We start from the raw sequence: 16,672 nt of genomic DNA, 5'->3' as shown, positions 1-16,672 counted from the left end.
CCTATATTATTGTGGTTTGTGCCTCAATTTCGTAGGGCTGCAATTCTCTCTCATGGGAGTGCCCACCTGTTCTCTGAAGTCTGTCCACAAGAGACCCCAGAGATCCCACTCTGACACTGATCACAAATGGTCCCCTCTGATGCATCCTGTCCAGCTCTGCTCTCCTGTTTCTTAGCCAGAATCGTTTTGGTTCCATCCGACTCAGACAGAAAAAGATTTGAATGGTATTTGGAAGAAGAGCTGTAAACAATGGAGGAAGATCTCCTGTGCCCCAGTGAGAACCAAAATGTTTTGCCCCCCCCCGCCCCAGTGAGAACCAGGATCTCCTGCTCCCAGCGAGAATCAAGATCTCCTGCCCTTGCGCAAGAGCCAAGTTCTCCTGACCCCCACAAGAACCAAGAACTCCTGTCCCCAGTGAGAACCAAGATCTCCTGCCCCCAGTGACAACCAAGATCTCCTGCCCCCAGTCAGAACCAAGATCTCCTGACCCCCAATGAGAACCGAGATCTCCTGTCCCCCATTGGGAACCAAGATCTCCTGCCCCCCAGCAATAACTAAGATCTCCTATCCCACCACGAGAACCAAGAAATCCTGCCCCCAGCAAGAACAAAGAACTCCTGTCACCCAGCGAGAAGCAAGATATCCCGTCCCCAAGCTTGAACCAAGGTACATTTTTGAAGTCAGACAAAGGCATATTTACCTGCAAAAAAGGATGACCCAATAGTGTTTTTTTATACTGAAGACCACCAACTTGAAGGGTCCCTAGTGCAAGAAAGGAGCATCAGCGACAAAGCAATGCAGATGCATCAACACCACCACACTAGACCGGCTTCACACACCCCTTACTAGCTTGTGTAAGGAGGTATGCGGCTGCATCTGGAATATGATGCAGTCTCATTGTGAAGAAGGCCAGGAACCCCAGACACAGGTTGTTACCGCAGGGCTTGAGTTGGCTTTAAATTCAGAAGTGAGGAAAATCATCTGGGGATGGAAGCAGAACTCTAGGTATTTCTTTTCAGAGCATCCCTTGCACGCCAGCTGATGCTGTGGTCACAGTGAGCGGATATTGCCCTCTAGCTGCTGCTGTGGTCGCAATGGATAGATATTGCCCTTTAGCTGCTGCTGTGGTGGATATTGCCTCTAGCGGCTGCTTTGGTCGCAATGGGTGGATATTGCCCTCTAGCTGCTGCTGTGGTCGCAATGGGTGGATATTGCCCTCTAGCTGCTGCTGTGGTCGCAATGGCTGGATAATGCCCCCTAGCTGCTGCTGTGGTCGCAATGGGTGGATATTGCCTTCTAGCTGCCGCTGTGGTTGCAATGGGTGGACATTGCCCTCTAGCGGCTGCTGTGGTCGCAATGGGTGGATATTGCTCTTTAGCTGCTGCTGTGGTCGCGGAGTCCGGCAGAGTCCCAGTTTTCCCAGAGACTCTCCGTGTGTGTATCCTGTGAGGAGCTGCAGCAATCTACGTGGAGTCCGCTTTCTAGCTCCAGTGTCTTTCATTTAAATATACTTTTGCCACGCGCAGCGCGGCGCGGAGTCCGGCAGAGTCCCAGTTTGCCCAGAGACTCTCCGTGTGTGTATCCTGTGAGGAGCTGCAGCGACCTACGTGGAGTCTGCTTTCTAGCTCCAGTGTCTTTCATTTAAATATACTTTTGCTGCGCGGAGTCTGGCAGAGTCCCAGTTTGCCCAGTTCGCCCGGGGGCGACCGGGGGCGGGTGCTGGAGATGGTCGCCACTCTGAAAGCCTGCCTTTCGAGTGGGCCGCAGACGCGCCATAAGACACTGCAGCAGCGTCGGATGTTAAATCCATGGACTGCCCTGCCGGTAACTTCGGCTGCTGTTGCTGTTGCAAGTCAAAATCCACAAGGTAAGCTTGTTGTCTGCGTGAAGCCTGTGGGCCCTCTAGCTAGGGCCACGCCTCACACCACCGCCCAAGTGCATCATGATGACTCCATCGTTCATCTTGAGTCTACTGTTACGCCAGGTCGAGCTGACATTTTTGATTCTATTTCTTTCTCTAACCCGGCAGGCTTGACACCCTCCCAATCTGTATCAAAACCGCTGGTTCTGCTATCCGTTACTGACCTTGCACCGATCCTGACGCCGCCAGCTGATTGTGTAGTGGCGGATGTTCCATATGCGGCGAAACTCCCTCCTCCCGAAGCCTATTTCTCCCCCTTTGATCTTACGGACGCAGAAATCATAAGCGCCACGGCGGCTACTCAGGATAAAACCAACGAAGTAGGAACTCCGTTGGCTTCTCCTATCCTCGTAATCGACCAGGGCGGTGTTGATGCTTGCTCAGCGTTACATGCAAATGTTGAACGGGATAGTTTCATTACTGCAGCTGACTCAAATATTACGCCGGCCGCGCAGCTTGTTTCCAGAAATGGAGCGACAGACCAGATCTCCTTCTTTTAAGGCAATACAACGCTTGATTTCCCCAAAAAACTCGCTGCCTACAACAGGGCCAGTAGAAAACAACGACTTGTTACTGTCAGCATTGAAGTTTGGTGAAGTAAGCTCTACTATCAAAGCGCACAAGGTGCAGTGTGCTGCAGCCTCAGCCTTGTCTCCTCAGAGCCCTGGCTGCATGCCTGAGAAGGCAGTATTGGCCCTTTCTGCACCCAAAGTTGATAAGCACGTCCCAGATCGGCCACAATCTGGACCACTTGATGTGATTTCAGTCCAACAGCGCTTGCGTAATGATCAACCGAAGTCTAATCCTCGGACGCCGAATATGGGCCAGAAACATTTAGCGCATCCGATTACAACCTTGTTGGCTACATCCACATTGCCTCCACAAACAACGCCGTGCTCTGGTCTCCAAGAAAAAGGCAAACCTCTTCTCTCGACGTGTACAGCGAAACAGCGAGAAGGTAGCAGCTGTTTACAAGGCTCAAATTTTTCAGCACAAATAACCACTCCATCAAAAGCCTCCACGTCCAGCTTCGAGCATTCAACTGCTCCAACTCCAGTTAAAGATGGTCAGAAAACACCAAATTCCAAAATCAATTTATCTGTGGGTGCTGCAATACAGCTGCACAGCAATGTGCTAGCGGCTTCATCACAAGCCATGATCCCCTTTGTCAAGCTGTATGAGTCGCTAAATGAAACAATTAGAGACCAAGGGGCTATGCTACTAAATCTTTCATCTAAACTGGACCAAATTGATTCTTTTACCAAGTTCATCGAGCAAGATGTGCAAGCAGGAAAAGATGCAAGCACACACTGGCATTCTCGTCTAAATGACCTTGTCACCCTACAACAAGAGAGACAAGACCTCCAGCTAAAATGTCTTTTGGAGGTCCTGACTGAGATTGCGCCCTTACTCAACTCAGGCCACAGTTCAACCCAGTGCAAAGCTGATAAGTACAGTCCTGTCTCACCGTTGAACGCTCTTTCCAGGCCGCAGGCAGAGAAGCAAGGTGGTGCTTCTTTTGCCTCAGTGACATTTCAAAATGATTGCACTACTGTCCCGCTGGAGGCAAGTCAAAATGCTTGCCACTCAGCTGCAGTCAGTGCATCTCACAGCTTGGTTGGGGCTGTCCAGCATGTTTCATCGAGCGCTATGTTAGCAGTAGCGGATGCAGAACCACCATCTCAAGCTACATCGAGTTCATTAACTGCCGCAACACAAGCTGATATTCAGGCAAGTGCGCCACCCATAGCTGGCATCTTCATAGGACATGCAAAGAATGACATAGCTGGCTGCTCTACACAACCAAATGCAGCCAGCACAAAATCCAAGCTCATAGTTCAAGCCAAAACTGTGAAGCAAACTACTACGTCTAAAAAAGCAAAACCGGCAGCTCATACATCCACGGAAAAGTTCATCAGAAACCTGACTACACCCCCGCGGTTGGGGCTTTTCAAGCGCAACACTGAGGATGTGAATGGTCCTACAGTAACTCAAACCAGTGCATTAATGCCGCCCCTGAAACAAGGTGCCAAGTGTCATCGTTTAAACTCAGACGATAGTTCCTCAGTCATCTCGGTGAAATTGGACTCACTGGATTTATGCCATCTGTCTACTTATTCAAACTCTAGCGATGATGAAATATCGCAGGGTGCCATTGATGAAAATCTGTCCGAGAGGCAGAGGTTTTCGGAAGCTGCTGATGCAAGACAATGCTGATCTCCACTGAAGTGGCAAGCAGTGCATAGTCGCCGTTCAATCTCTTCTCACAAAGATAACTCAAACTCCATGGATGCTACATCCAGTCTAAATCCAAAATTGACCATAAATCAACACAACCAGCAAACTCGTCCCACATGGAGGTCTCAAGCTCGACATTTACAGCGACAAAACAACTATAAGTGCAAATTGAGACTACAAAATATCCACAAAGAAGAAAATGAGCTGAACTTGGATCGAGCAAACGTTTTACGCTTATTCAAACATATTCCACCTCTGCGACTGATTAACTCGGATGACATTAAAACCGTTGAATATGTGAATGAACGATGCTCTGATGCCGTGCTGTTACACATTGACGCTGCAGGAGTGCGAAATACGCTACTCAAAGCTGCCGAGGATCTATTGCTGTTTGGTTTAGATATTTCGGTTGAACCAGACAAGCATTCCCGGAGTTCCAATTCCAATCAGCCGGCTTTTAGTTCGGCTGACCTAAATCCAGCAGAGGTGAGAACTCTACGTCACAGTATGGTCTCTGAGGGGAAATTAGGTGACTCTAGTGCCCAAAAGGAAAAAAAAGCTAGTCACCAGAGAAATCAAATTCAGGACTAGCCATGACTATGTCACCAGGACGCCATCTCTTCCATTATCTCATGGAATACTTGAGGGTTCCATCATCTGTTCCAGGAGTTCGAGGTCTCTTTGGATGAAGTTTTTGCTATCTGTCTGCAAGAGACCTGGCTGTGCGATGCACCAATAAGAGATGGCTTTGTTACACTGATAAACCCTGCCATCAAAAACAAACAAGGGCGCCCGAGTGCAGGACTATTGACCATGATACGGTTGTCTCAAAACTGGTCTAGTCCAAGTTGCTCTAATCCAAACCCATATGTCCAAGGATCTATTATGCACTCACAGACTGAAAACTCAAATGTTGTTCATTCTCTGTTATTGATAAATTGCTATTGGAACCCAGCTAAAATACAGGAATCTGTCTTCACTTCAGCGATAAATGCTCTAATGGATGATGCAATGCTGAAATATCACAACTTGTCAATCATCTGCTGTGGAGACTTAAACGGGTCCTGGTTTAAGTGTGATCCACATTCTAACATCTATTGCCAACTCGCCCATGATGAACTAGGTACGAAAGAGCGTTGGTCAAATCTAATGGAGACGCATAACTGTGTGATGTTGAATGGGAGGGTGCGAGGTGACATGCCGGCTCAACCGACATGGCATCGAAATTCAATGCACAGTATCATTGACTACTTCTGGGTCTCCAGGAATTGTGAAGAGAAAACCAGCGCTCTTCACTCCATAATTTCGACAAAGAGCGATCACAGGGTATTAAAACTAGATTGCCTACTGCCAGCGCCTACATCTGCACTATGATATTCGGCGCCAGTGGAGGCACACCCAAGTGGCAATCGCTTAAGATTGAGCATTAAGAAGATATGCTCCTTAACGGAAAATCTGATAAATCTGCCAATTGGTGTCGAGTATACGCCGCTTTTATCAATACATAAAACAACAAACAACATGGTACCCAGCCAGCTTACAAATCACAACCATTGGTTCAGCAAAGTGATGGATGTAAAAAAAAAGAGCTAAGAAGTGACATCCGTAGTTTAAAAAAACAAAAAAAGTCTCCTGGAACATCGTGCGCGATGAAGTCAAAAGACGAAGAGCAATATATAGAAATTGGTATAGATACCAGAGACTCATCGTCGAGCAAGATCGTGCAGAACTCATGATGAAACTGTTGGTTACCAAGAATACACGAGACACTTGGAAAATCCTGAATATGGGTCCATCAATAAGTACAAACTTAATGCAGAATACGATCCCTGGTGATATCTGGTGTAAACACTTCACGGCAGTTTTTAACAGTCAGTTTAAGGACCATATGTCATCTCCTGAAGCAAACCAGTGCCGTGGGATGTCGAAATGTTGCACATTGAAATTGTGGACGCCATCAAGATGCTCAAAAATTCGAGTGCTGCTGGTCCAGATATGATCAGCAATGCGATGCTAAAATAAAATCCACAAATCTGGGCCCCTTTCATTGAGCTCCTTTTTCAAAATATTGCCAGTGCACGCAGATTGCCAGAGTCTTGGCTCACTGCAATTGTGATCTTGATTCACAAGAAGGGCAGTTGGGATGCTCCTGAAAACTATAGGCCCATAGCCCTCCTAGATTGCATTGGCAAACTTTTTGGATCCAATCTGAGAGTGAAACTGGCTTCTTGGGCAAAAAAAGCAGGAATTCTTGATGTCCGCCAAACAGGGTTTTCCAAGGATACAGGAGTGGACGTAAATCTCTCTATATTAACAGCTCTGAAACTCGATGCCCTAAAACAAAAAACCAAATTGCATCTAGCCATCATTGACATGAATCAAGTGTTTGATGGCATTAATCGTGAACTGCTTTGGACAAAATTAATCAAATGGAATTGTCCTGCGAATATTCTCACCCCAATTATGGCTCTTCACGCGAACACTTCATTTCGAGTACGCCTTAGCAAGAATGGAGACTTATCTGACAGCATCTCCACCACAAGAGGAGTGAAGCAAGGCTGTCCGCTTGCCGCTGACTTGTTTAAATTATTTCTGGCAGATCTCCCGAATCATCTCCAAAAGGGACACTGTTTTCCCCCGAGAGTAAATATGTCTCCTGTGCGCTATATTGCATGTGCAGATGATCTGGTATTGACCGATAAAACACAGATTGGCCTACAACGGCTATTAAACTGTCTTTTCGATTACCTAACTATTAACGGACTAGTAATCAATTCAGACAAAACGAAAATCCTATCAATAGGTTCCAAAACCAGCAAAAAAGATTGTGCATTTATTTGGGCTGTTGGCGGCCAGTGACTAACCTCAATCAACTCGTTATCTGGGTGTCCAGTTTAACAATTCACTCTGTGAAGAGCAGTGGCTAAATGTTCTAAAACTGAAAGCAGCAAGATTGGCACTCCAAGCGGCAAAGCTTAATAACAACTTTAGAACATTTTCGCTAACTCCAGTACTAATGTTCTACCTTCAAAAGGTAGTCCCTATTCTAACATTCGGCACAGAAGCCGGTTGGAATATTAGTGAGCAAAAATGGAACCAACTAGAGGGGCTTCTCTGGAGACGTGTTCTGAATCTTCCGGACTGTGTCTCAATCACTTTGATACGCCACGAACTATCGTTAACTTCGCTCTTCTCCCATATGATCTGGAAGTCCATCCTGCTGTGGCGGAAAATAAAAGACGTGAGTGGGGCGCCAGCCTACAAAATATATACTCTTATTGGTGATCCAAACTCCAGTTGCATGTTAGATCGATGGCACAAAAAAGTTCAAGACTGGATCGTGGCTGCAGAAATTAATAACTTCGACCTATTTTCTCGCCCCAAACTTGCAAAAAGAAAATTTGAAGCATGGTCATGGATCGCCAATGTTGAGAAAAGGACAACAATGGCAAACTCTAAATGGCTAGGCAATGCACACAAAAAACTCAACTCCCAAGCCCAATATCTGACTCATTGCTATACCCGCTTTTATCGGGAACAATTCCTACGTTTCCGTTTAAACATCTTGAACTCGAAGGAAATTCTATATCAAAGGAAACATCCCATTGTAAAAAATAATCTATGTCGCTTCTGTGCCGCTTCAGTGGAATCACTGAAGCATTTAATTCTAAATTGCCCAGCGTTATGTTATCATCGCTCTGCCTACCTAGGCGATTTCGCACCTCTGGATAGGGATATGGCGACATGGTGGCTCTTGATTTCCTCTGGACAAAACAATAAACATGTATGTGCCATTGTAAACTATCTAACAGCACTTCTAAAGTTTCCATTGGACTACAAACAAAATTCCATCATGTAGTCTCAGTAACTCATAGAGAGGCCGGTAATCCATGGTGTCTGCTGCATAGAAATGATGTGACAATGCCTTGAAACAAAAGTTTTTTCTGTTTGTTAAAACTGTAGTTTTTCAATAAAATAAAAAATAAAAAAAATGGGTTGACATTGCCCTTTAGCTGCTACTGTGGTCGCAATGGGTGGACATTTCCCTCTAGCAGCTGCTGTGGTCGCAGTGGGTAGATATTGCCTTCTAGCGGCTGCTGTGGACGCAATTGGTGGATATTGCCTTCTAGCTGCTGCTGTTGTTGCAATGGCTGTATAATGCCCTCTAGCTGCTGCTGTGGTCATAATGGGTGGCTATTTCCCTCTAACGACTGCTATATGCGCCCAGATACAAATGGTTGCAATGGGTAGACATTCCCCTTTAGCTGCTACTGTGGTCGAAATGGGAGAACAATGCCCTCTAGCGGCTGCTGTGGTAGCAACCGGTGGATATTGATCTTCAACTGCTGCAGTGGTCGTATTGGGTGGATATTGCCCTCCAGCTGTTTCCTAGCCAGAGTCTTTATTTATGGTTCCCTCCGACTCGGATAGAAAAAGGTTTCAGTGGTCTTTAGAAGAAGAGCTGTAAACAATGAAGGAGGATCTTCTGTTCCCCAGTGAGAGCCAAGATCTTCTATTCCCCAGTGAGAGCCAACATCTCCTGTCCCCCAGCGAGAACCAAGATCTCCTGTCCCCCAGCAAGAACCAGAATCTCCTGTCCCCCAGCAAGAACCAGGATCTCCTCTCCCCCAGCGAGAACTAAGATCTCCTGACCCACCGCGAGAACCAAGATCTCTAGTCCCCAGCGAGAACCAAGATCTCCTGTCCCCCAGCAAGAACCAGAATCTCCTGTCCACCAGCAAGAACCGGGATCTACTCTCCCCCAGCGAGAACTAAGATCTCCTGTCCCACAGCAAGAACCAAGATCTCCTGTCCCCAGCAAGAACCAGGATCTCCACTCCCAGCGAGAACCAAGATCTCCTGTCCCCCAGCGACCCAGCGAGAACTAAGATCTCCTGTCCCCCATTGAGAACCAAGTTATCTTTTTGAAGTCAGAAAAAGGCACATTATTTGCAGAAAAGGATGGCCCAATTGTTTTTCTTATACTGAGGAGCACCAGCTTGAGAGGGCCCCAAATGCCAGGATGGGGCATCAGCAACAAAGTTTACCCTTTTGGAATGCAAAATGCATCAACACCACCACACTAGACCTACACCATTTACTAGCTTGTGTAAGGAGGTATGCGGCTGCATCTTGAACATGCTGCAGTCTCAGCATGAAGAAGGCCAGGAACCCCAGCACAGGTTGTTACCGCAGGGCTTCAGTTAGCTTTAAAATCAGAAGCTAGCAAAATCATCCAAGGAAGGAAGCAGAACTATAGGTATTACTATGTGCAGCATTCCTTGCACCCTAGCTGCTGCTGCGGTCGCAACAGGTGGATTTTGCCTCTATCTGCTGCTGTGGTCGCAATGGGTGGATATTGCCCTCTAGCTGCTGTTGTGGTCGCAATGGGTGGATATTGCCTTCTAGCCGCTGCTGTGGTGGATATTGCCCTCTTGCTGTTGCAGTGGTGGATATTGCCCTCTAGCTGCTGCTGTGTTCGCAACAGGTGGATATTGCCCTCTAGCTGCTGTTGTGGTCGCAATGGGTGGATATTGCCTTCTAGCCGCTGCTGTGGTGGATATTGCCCTCTTGCTGTTGCTGTGGTGGATATTGCCCTCTTGCGGCTTCTCTGGTCGCAATGGGTGGATGTTGCCCCCTAGCTGCTACTTTGATTGCATTGGTGGATAATGCCCTCTAGCTGTTGCTGTGGTGGATATTGCCCTCTAGTGGCTGCTGTGGTCGCAATGGGTGGATATTGCCCTCTAGCTGCTGCTGTGGTCGCAACCAGTGGATATTGCCCCTTAACTGCTGCTGTGGTCGTATTGGGTCGTATTGGGTGGATATTGCCCTCAGGCTGTTTCCTACTGAGAGTCTGTATTTATGGTTTCACCTGACTCGGATTGAAAAAGGTTTCAGTGGTCTTTAGAAGAAGAGCTGTAAACAATGAAGGAAGATCTCCTGTTCCCCAGTGAGAGCCAAGATCTTCTATCCCCCAAAGAGAACCAAGATCTCCTGTCTCCCAGCAAGAACCAGGATCTCCTCTCCCCCAGTGAAAACCAAGATGTCCTGTCCCCCAGCAAGAACCCGGATCTCCTCTCCCCCAGTGAAAACCAAGATGTCCTGTCCCCCAGCAAGAACTAAGATCTTCTGTCCCCCAGCGAGAACCAAGATGTCCTGTCCCCCAGCGACCCAGCGAGAACTAAGATCTCCTGTCCCCCAGCGAGAACCAAGGTACCTTTTTGAAGTCAGACAAAGGCACATTATTTGCAGAAAATGATGGCCCAAATGTGTTTCTTATATTGGGGAGCACCAGCTTGAGTGGGCCCCCAATGCCAGGAAGTGGCATCAGCAACAAAGTTTACCCTTTTGGAATGCAAAATGTATCAACACCACCACACTAGACCGGCATCCTACACCATTTACCAGTTTGTGTAAGGAGGTATGCGGCTACATGTGGAACATGATGCAGTCTCAGCATGAAGAAGTCCAGGAACCTCGGGCACAGGTTGTTACTGCAGGGCTTGAGTTAGCTTTAAAATCAGAAGCTAGCAAAATCATCCAAGGAAGGAAGAGGAAGTATAGGTATTCCTATGCGCAGCATCCCTTGCACCCTTGCTGCTGCTGTGGTCACAACGGGTGAATATTGCCTCTAGCTGCAGCTGTGGTCGCAACAGGCGGATATTGCCCTCTAGCTCCTCCTGTGGTCGCAATGGGTGGATATTGCCTCTAGCTGCTGCTGTGGTCGCAACATGTGGATATTGCCCTTTTGCTGATGCTGTGGTCGAAATGGGTAGATATTGCCTTCTAGCCGCTGCTGTGGTTGCAATGGGTCGACATTGCCCTCTAAGCTGTTGCTGTGGTGATTATTGCCCTATTGTGGCTGCTGTGGTCGCAATGGGTGGATACTGCCCTCTTGCTGCTGCTGTGGTTGCAATGGGTGATATTGCCCTCTAGCGGCTGCAGCTGTGGTCTCAATGGGTGGATATTGCCCTCTAGCAGCTGCTGTGGGCGCAATGGGTCGATATTGCTCTTTAGCTGCTGCTGTCGTCGCAATGGGTGGCTACATGGGTGTAGGACATGGGGGAGCAGGTGGAACAAAACCCCCCACAATTTTAAGTGGGTGGATACAATGTCATTTATCCCCCCAGTTTGTGTCTCTCTCTGCAGCGTGTAAAATATGGTCTGCAGCCTGTCTGTGCTGTGATGTGTGCAAACTTCAGACTGTCTGCAAGCTACAGCAGCGGGTAAAACAAGAACTCTGCTCGCTCATGCATGCCCCCTCCACCCCTGCGCCTGCGCATTTGGAGTGTGCCCTGCCCAGGCCAGGGAACAACATACTGCACGTGTCCTGAGTGCGCAGTGCACTGCTGCGCAGCATCACGCAGTTTCCAGAACGAAGGAGATTGGAGAAGCAAGCGAGGCAGCGACCCGTGCTCCTGAGAGACTGACAGCGTGTGTATCGAGGTGGGAGAGAGACATAGTGAGACTCTCCGACTGCTGCGACTCGACCTCCTGAGAGACCTCAGCAGACTCAGCTTAGCTACTACCGTACTTTTAAGGTAAGTCAAAGTGGCCCCTAGGTCCTCTCTGCCCAGGTGCAGCACCTCAAGGCCATGTGTGCAGGGGGTGGATGAGAGGGGCACAGCCTCTGCCCCATTTGCACACTGTTAAGTATAAAAACATTGCAGGCTGATTACAATGGGGGTTAATGCACTGCGTACACATAGTCCCCATTCTTCTGGGTCTGTTTATCAACACCCCCTGCCTCATTCCTGCACCTTGTCGCGCACAAATACACATAACAATAAAGGTCTAGCGCCGCTGCCTGGTTTAAGGCAGTGGGTGGGGTGCAGGGGAGCTAAAACGTGGCCCACCAGCACTGATCGCTGCATGCTGCGAGGCGAGCAGTAGGAGTTAGAGATGTCTGATTCTAAAACGAGTGGGTTGTGAGAGGGGGGAGGGCCGGGCGTTGGTGGGAGTTCAGATGTGATCTCTAGAGGTTCTGCGTTAAGGGGGAATTGGTAGACCAGACTAGCCTGGCTTAGTGGTATTCTCCCAGGTCACGGTGCAGAGTGTGTCTCATTCTTGCCTTAAGGCCCTCGCAGTGGATTTCATATCCCATAGTCATTCTGTGTATGGGGGACTCTATGCTGATACTGAAAGCAACAATACACTATTAAAGGTTACACATCTCTCCTAAGAAAACATGGCACGGGCCATTTAAGTACAGCAGCAGCCCAGCTCACAATGGCCAGCACTGCCCTTTTACAATTAAGGTTGCAGCAGTTCTGCTGAAACGTCAGACTGTTGCCCCATTAAAATATTAAAAGGCCTGTTGAAACATGCAGAACTGTCTCAGAAAGACTAGAGGGATTCTGCTCACAAGTGCCGCTACTGTGCCTTTAAAAGTCTATCCCTGCTCTGGACATCCCATTCCGCTCAAGAGTTGGAAGAGGCGGATGCTGGGCGTACCACTGCATTTGTGTCAATTTTGACTCTTTGTGCAGCCCACCCACCAAAACTGAACAGAATGCACAAAACAACCCAGGTGTGTCCTCCAATATAAATGGCTAACATATGCTATAAGATAAACACAGTGGTTGTAAATCTGATTGGCCAGAACACCTACAGCCGGGCTGGGGGACATCAAAAGGAGCAGAATTTGATGCATTCCATGTTGGTAGTGGAGCAGAATGTGATGCATTCCATGTTGGTAGGTGGAGCAGAAAGTGTTGCATTCCATGTTGGTAGGTAGAGCAGAATGTGATGCATTCCATGTTGGTAGGTGGAGCAGGAAGTGTTGCATTCCATGTTGGTAGGTGGAGCAGAATGTGATGCATTCCATGTTGGTAGGTGGAGCAGAACATGTTGCATTCCATGTTGGTAGGTAGAGTAGAATGTGATGCATTCCATGTTGGTAGGTGGAGCAGAATGTGATGCATTCCATGTTGGTAGGTAGAGCAGAATGTGATGCATTCCATGTTGGTAGGTGGAGCAGAAAGTGTTGCATTCCATGTTGGTAGGTGGAGCAGAATGTGATGCATTGCATGTTGGTAGGTGGAGCAGAAAGTGTTGCATTCCATGTTGGTGGAGCAGAATGTGATGCATTCCATGTTGGTAGGTGGGGCAGAATGTGATGCATTCCATGTTGGTAGGTGGAGCAGGAAGTGTTGCATTCCATGTTGGTAGGTGGAGCAGAATGTGATGCATTCCATGTTGGTAGGTGGAGCAGAACTTGTTGCATTCCATGTTGGTAGGTAGAGTAGAATGTGATGCATTCCATGTTGGTAGGTAGAGTAGAATGTGATGCATTCCATGTTGGTAGGTGGAGCAGAATGTGATGCATTCCATGTTGGTAGGTGGAGCAGAAAGTGATGCATTCCATGTTGGTAGTTGGAGCAGAATGTGATGCATTCCATGTTGATAGGTGGGGCAGAAAGTGTTGTATTCCATGTTGGTAGGTGGAGCAGAATGTGATGCATTCCATGTTGGTAGGTGGAGCAGAAAGTGTTGCAGTCCATGTTGGTAGGTGGAGCAGAATGTGATGCATTCCATGTTGGTAGGTGGAGCAGAAAGTGTTGCATTCCATGTTGGTAGGTAGAGCAGAATGTGATGCATTCCATGCTGGTAGGTGGCGCATAATGGGAGGCATTCCATGTTGGTAGGTGGAGCAGAAAATGTTGCATTCCATGTTGGTAGGTGGAGGAGAATGTGATGCATTCCATGTTGGTAGGTGGCGCATAATGTGTATTGCATTCCATGTTGGTAGGTGGAGCAGGTTGGGTTGCCGGTTCACCACCTCTACCAGCAGAAGGTGGTGCCACGTACACTTACTCTCCTTAAATGTGGTAACATTGCTGTGACATGTTGCTTTTGTCCCAGTACATGTATTTAGTCTCTGATAATTACTAACATATAATCCTTTTAAAGGGATAGCAGCATCGGCATTAATGTGCTATTGAATTCCATTAAAGGACTGCTGGATAAGTGGAAGGCACATCGGCTCGGCTGGGTTTCAACTTGTAGCCTGCATATTAAACATATATCTCTGCAGAGACACACAAAGGGTATATACCCCAGACTTGCAGGTTAAAAGTAGATCTCTGCAGCAGGTGCAGTTACCCCCTGAGCTGTATGTACAAACCGGCTTGCATGGCTGGAAGGCCCCTAAGGTGGAAGAAATTCCAGTAGTAAGCAAGGATTCCCTGACTTTTGAATGGCTGTGCGTCAGCTTTACTGGTGACTTAAAAGAATATCCCATATAGGAATCAGGAGATCAATAAACCGGCCGTGCCTCTGAAGAACTGGTAGGCCTAAAATCTGAGACAGTAATGCAGGCTACACACACTGCCCGCCATTGTACAACATACATGCCAACACAGCGGGACAAATATATTCAAACACTGTCCCTGTTTAGTGTTTTTGTTCTTTTCTTGGCAGCAAATGTTGGTTCTGCGCCATTATAAGCATAGGAGCTCTTCTGAGAAGTGCAGTTACTGTTCCTATAATTATGTACATCTGTCCTGCCTGAAAGTGCGGGTACTTGAGCAGCATTCCTTAAAAAGCATTGGCAATCCTTTTGGTGTTCATATGCTCTTTGCATGTTGCATTTATAGGCACCAGGGTGCAAGGAGGAGAGTGCAAAGTTTGATGGGACGATGCGATAAGCGGTGCTGAATGAGAAGGGGAATAGAGCAAGGGAGGAAGCCATTGACAGAGGGTGCCACTGATGATGAGCAAGAGGAAATATGAGCCAGAAAGGGTGCAAGTGAGAGGGTAAGAAATAACGCAAGAGTGTGAGAGGAGGATGAGAGAGGAGGTGAGGTACGTGGATGGGGGAATAGAGGGTATAGGTTCGGTGGGGCTAGAGAGATAGAAGGAGAAGGTGTGCGTGGGTGGGGGTAGCTACGCCAGAAAGATTCACCAAAACCAAAACAGAAAGAAGTAAAGCATCACTGAAATGCTACCTTCAAACTGCACAGAGCTCCGCTTTGAGCCTACTCTGCGCCTGTACCAGCATCGCCAGTTGGCTCTGTACCTCCCAGGAACTGGGAAAAACAAGTATAAGCAATGCCAACAGTTTGAGCTATTGTAGAGGCATGGGAAATGCACTTGCCAGGCACTGCCGTAGTGGTATTAACTGGCCATTGATGGTAGCCAGTGCTAGTACTTAGGCATCTAATAGCAGTGCTTTGCAAATGCCTAATACTTGTATGCAAGCCAATCCTGTTGGCTTTGCCAATGCTTGTTTATTCATTTGTGTGGTTTGCTGCTCTGCAAGCTTGTTTCACGCTCTTTACTGTCTCTTAGCATGTATCTAGGATATTTAGAGCAGGATGTTACAAAGGTTTTCTTGGTGTCGGTCGTGGCAGGTTATCTTTTGCTGGATTACAAGCAAAGGTAAGCAGGCCGGCATGGGTTGGGAGGATTTATTAGAGGGAATGTCATATTTATACAGTTAACATGCGCGATTTGCACACGGAAGTTGAAACAGAGAAGGAGCTGCTTCCTCTGTCATTATCCAGGCAGACAGTACATTTAACACTGTGCGTCGGCTTGACACAGTGCTCTGTGTAAGCGAGAAACACATAGCGAACTTTCATTGAAAAGCTTTCTGTTCAACCCTCATTAAGCAGACGGCGAGCCGCGCTCCATCAACCCTGGGCTATCACGACAAACATCACCAAAATGCTGTATGTTTTCAAAACTTTTCAAGATGTAACTCTGCTAAAAGGGGGCATTCTCCTGGCAGGTTTAGGACTAGATGGAACAGCGCACACCACAATGAAAGGCCAGCATCAGCCAGAGTTTTACATTAAGCATTCTCCTCCTGAACTCGATTTTGCTGCCTGTTTACTGTTTCCACTGGCTATTTATTTGCCTGCACATACAGGAAAATCCATCAAACTAGCACAAGGCCTAACATCATGCTCTGTCATTCCATCAGTATATCATGTTTCTAAAGTTTGTTTATAGTTCAGCTCAGTTAATGGCCATAATCGGAAACGCTGAGTCCTCGGTGTAAGGCGTTTGTTGTGTATGGTATCCTCGACGCCAGAATTGGTTGCCTCTTATTGTGCGATATGTTAAATAGTAATTTGCGTCTCTTAGGTAATGCTTTGAAGCTTTTAAAACTTTGTATGTATTGAAACCAGGAGTGTTTCCCGATTAGGGAACACCTACCTTTATGAAGTCTTAGATACTCCCAGTCCTTACTTAGCACATCCGGCCCATCTCACCCCAACAGCCAAGAGCGCACAGTCTATATTCCAATCAAAATGCACACCGGTTCTGTTTCTTTTATCTAATTGCAGCAATGTCAGGTGATATTTTTAAATGTCAACAGGAGACCTTGTTTGCTTCACTCCCATGGTTGATGATTCCAATAAGGATTTGGAGACCTTACATACGTATTTTAAAGCTTAAACATTACAGTGGTGCCTCCAGTGGAGCTTGTAGAGAGGTCCCCACCCTAGTGTGTGAGCATGGAGGAGTAGGTGCGTGCATAGTTCTTGTGAGATGTAAGCATTC

General features: G+C 47.4%; 1 protein-coding gene across 1 annotated transcript in view; it reads left to right on the top strand.

Moving 5' to 3' along the window:
• LOC138452541 (uncharacterized) overlaps positions 1–16,672 on the top strand; it is a 418,730-nt gene that overhangs the window by 142,084 nt on the left and 259,974 nt on the right. The window lies entirely within an intron of this gene.

Source organism: Ambystoma mexicanum, chromosome 4p (genome assembly GCF_040938575.1).
Source record: "Ambystoma mexicanum isolate Mex_15411 chromosome 4p, UKY_AmexF1_1, whole genome shotgun sequence".
NCBI lineage: Eukaryota > Metazoa > Chordata > Amphibia > Caudata > Ambystomatidae > Ambystoma > Ambystoma mexicanum.
This window is presented reverse-complemented; position numbering and strand designations above follow the sequence as displayed.